General features: G+C 48.5%; 1 protein-coding gene across 1 annotated transcript in view; it reads right to left on the bottom strand.

The window, feature by feature from the left end:
- Prkn (parkin RBR E3 ubiquitin protein ligase) overlaps positions 1-3,756 on the bottom strand; it is a 1,229,844-nt gene that overhangs the window by 187,898 nt on the left and 1,038,190 nt on the right. The gene's annotated exons all lie outside the window — the stretch shown is intronic.

The following is a 3,756-nucleotide window of genomic DNA, read 5'->3' as shown; positions in this document are numbered from 1 at the left end:
AGTGGGAATGTAGGGTCAGAGTGTATGGTGGGGGTGTATGTGGGAGTGTACGGTGGGGGTGTATGGTAGGGGTGTACAGTGGGGGTGTACGGTCAGAGTGTACGGTGGGAGTGTATGTGGGAGTGTACGGTGGGGGTGTATGTGGGAGTGTATGGTGGGGGTGTATGGTAGGGATGTATGGTAGGGGTGGATAGTGGGGGTGTACGGTCAGAGTGTACGGTGGGTTGTATGGTAGGGACAGGGGAGCGTGAGGATGAAGGTATGGGATAAAGGTATGATCCAGCACAGAGAAACTTTTCTAGACTCAAAACCAAGATGAGCCAGGTATGGTGTCAAATGGCTGTGATCCCGGCACTTGCGAGGTAGACACAAGAGGACTGAGACCTTGGGACAAGCCTGGGATACAAGAGACTTTCCATGAAATCCCAGCAAAAGTCTTTATCTTACTTTTTTACTTTAGAAAACTGATTTCCCCCACAAATCTGGTGTTCTGTGACATTGTGCCCATAGGTTATATTTCATATAACTTCTAGGAAATACGCCTGTATTAAATGATGGACATTATCTGCCTTAAATGCGGCATACATGCTTCTGTTTGAGATTGGATGAGGCTTCATAATCATTTAGATAACACACCTCACAACTGCTGACCACCTATAAGTTGACAGTGACTTAAAGAAGAGGCCTATCTTCACCACAGCGTCTCCTGTCATTCTGCTGAGTTTCCTTTCCACTACCTTCATCAAATAAAACACAGGAGGCTGAGCTGCCACGGCTCACACCCCATTACCCCCAGCCCTGCCAACACTATGGTTTCTATAACTCCAACTCCATCCTCACCCTCAGCAGCGTCCAGATCTGCAGGGGAGAACTCGGGCCAGCCTGAGGTGCCACCCCAGCTTCCTGAACAGGAGAGAAAGGAGAGTTTCCCTGGACCAGGAGGAAGGTGCACACAGGTATGAGAGGGAAGACAGGAGGGGAGGGGACCTGAGGGAGGGAGAGAGCAACCGTGGGGATAGGGCTCCATCAGAAAGCACGGGTCTCTATGTGTGTGCACATGTATATGCATGTGCTTAAGAAAACACTTTCATATGGGAGCGAGACTTCTGAAGATGTCCTTTCCCTTCTCCCGCAGCTAGGCAAAGGCCTAGGTCCATAGCACCAAGTCATTTTCTAGCTCAGGACAGCCTTCTGGCCCACCCCCTGTGGTTAGAGAGACACCCTCAGGGCAGGGTGGATCCTGAAACCTCTGCCTTTTTCCCCCTTCTCCCTGTCATCCTGCATCCCTGAGGACACTTTAGTCTGGAGATGGGTGAAATGTCTCCTCCTGACATGGGATCCTGGTCTTGGGGTTTAATCTGGAAGACCCAGGTAATACCCACTTTCACTTATGACATGACCCCCCCTTTGCAGCAGAAGAGTGGGTGAGTAGGTTGATTTGGGTTCCCTCCTTCACCTCTGCGGCCACTGTGAGCCCACCTTTGCCTTTGGGGTTCCCTCCTTGTCTGGGTTTGGGTGGGGACAACTGGGATCCTTCTTCTGTTAGGATGTTTATTTAGTACCCTTTCTGGGTACCAGATCCCGAAGCCCCTTCTGTCAGAGTTCTAGGCTGATTGTGGTCTGCTTCTCTGCTGCCTGATAGAAAACAGACCAGAAGCGACTTGTGGAGAAAAGGGTTTATCTGGCTCACAGGCGCCCATCATCTAGGGAAGACAGACTCAGGCCAGAGCCTGGAGGCAGGAACTGAAGCGGAGACCCATGGTGCTCACTGGATCATCCAGCAACTTTCCATATACAGCCCAGGCCCACCTGCCTAAGGATGGCACCCTTCACAGTGGGCTGGGCGCTTCTACATCAATTAGCAATTTAAGACATGTACCACAGACACACCCACAGGCTCCCTCTTCCTAGGTGACTCTGGTTTGTGCCAGAGTGCGCAAACTCAGTGCTTGGTGCTGGTTATTGTACTGGGTAGTAGACAGCTACAACATCTGGAACATTGTACTCCTGACTTTTTGTCTGAGCTCAGGTCCCTGTAGTGCTGTCCTTAGCTGATGGAAGAAATCTGCAATCCCACAGGAATACGATACTTCTAAGTTACTGTTCTGACATTATTGGTTCATTTCAGCTTCTAGGCTCAGATCAGTTAAATGGATTTGTTAAGTTATTAAGCTATTCTTGCAACCTTTGCTGGGAGTCTGCCCTATATCCATCAGACACTCCCGCGAGTCCACTTTGAGAACAGAGCACTGAACAACGCCCACAGTTCTGCCCTTGTCTGAGAGAGGATCACACCGGACACCAGGAGATGAGCAAGTACAGCATTTGGAGGGGTGAGGACTGTGGGGACTAGGAAAAAAAAGATTGGCACTAGAGAAGAGCATCATCACGGTGATGAGCTGTGGTAGGGAAGACTGGCTCCGGAGAAGAGAATCACGGTGATGAGCTGTGGTTGGGAAAAAGTGGACAGACGAGCTGCACCGTAGCAGATATCTGAAGGAAGTATGAAAGCAAGCTTGTGGCTCCTTGGGGGAGGAGTTCTGCAGACAGAAGAGCGGTTGGCACAAAGGTCCTGAGGCCACATACACTCGTCTGTTTTGAGGAATGCTGGCAGGAGCAGTGGGACCGAGGCCGAGTGAGCCAGGGCACATGGCAGACAGTGAAGGCAGAAGTCACGGGGATCCTGGATGTTTGCGTCCCTGGTGGCTGCTGTGAGAACTCTGGATGTTTCTCTAAAAGATACCAGAACCCTTGGAGAGCTCTGAACAGAGGAGTGGTATGACTTGACTGATGTCTTAAAGGCATCTATCTGATGGATACACTCAAAACAGGCTGTAAAGGGTACACAGGATTCAGGAAGCAGAGATGTGTGCTTGAACTCTTTCTGGCAGTCGACGTGAGTGATGACATTGGTCTGAACCAGGGAGGTGGCATGGAGGTGGGATCAGGAGCTAAATTGGGGTGGATTGAAAGGTAGAAATTGTAGAATTTTCAGGCAGATTGCTTGGCTGGTATTAGAAACAAAGAGGAGTCAAGCTTGAGTGTGATATATTTCTCTTAGAAGATGGGGAGGGAGGGAATCTATTATAATGAGGCAGAGGTGTATGTGTGTGTGTGTGTGTGTGTGTGTGTATATATTTATGATGGGAGTATAAAGAGATCTATCACACTTATGTTCAATTTCATCACCTTACACACTCATAAGTAGGAATGCTGGGTAGCTCGGTGAACGTCTTAGTGAATTTAGAAGGTGTAGGTTGTGGATACAGATTTAATGTGATCAGGGCCTCTCATCTGCTGTGTTACTTTTCTCGTCTCATGGAAACAAGGCAGAAGACCTGGACAAATCTCTTCATGCACGTGCTAATGATCGCACACACGAGGGTGTGCCCAGGAGAGGTGTTTTCTCAATGACACAGTCTAAGAGCACATACAGTAAGCAGGTTTGCATGAGGGAGATTATCATGATACTTTCCAGAAAATAAAATGTCATATAATTATTAGTATAGGAGATGAAAGTATTTCACTGAGTGGTTATATGGTTTATATAATTGCAAGACTTCTTCTCTCTCTACATATGACAAGAACTTTACAGCTGAGCCAGAGTTACAAGTACTAGTTAGCCCCCAGCTCTGTGGTCCAAATTCTAACTAGATATCCTGTTTCCTTTCCCCCTTCCTGTTCCAGGCAGAGTTCTCCTTAGTGAGGGACTTTGTCTTGAGAAGAAGTCTTCTGGACAAGTCCAATCCCTTTGAA

Source organism: Microtus ochrogaster, linkage group LG9 (genome assembly GCF_000317375.1).
Source record: "Microtus ochrogaster isolate Prairie Vole_2 linkage group LG9, MicOch1.0, whole genome shotgun sequence".
Classification (NCBI taxonomy): domain Eukaryota; kingdom Metazoa; phylum Chordata; class Mammalia; order Rodentia; family Cricetidae; genus Microtus; species Microtus ochrogaster.
The sequence above is the reverse complement of the archived record's forward strand: the minus strand, read 5'-3'. Positions and strand labels throughout refer to the sequence as shown.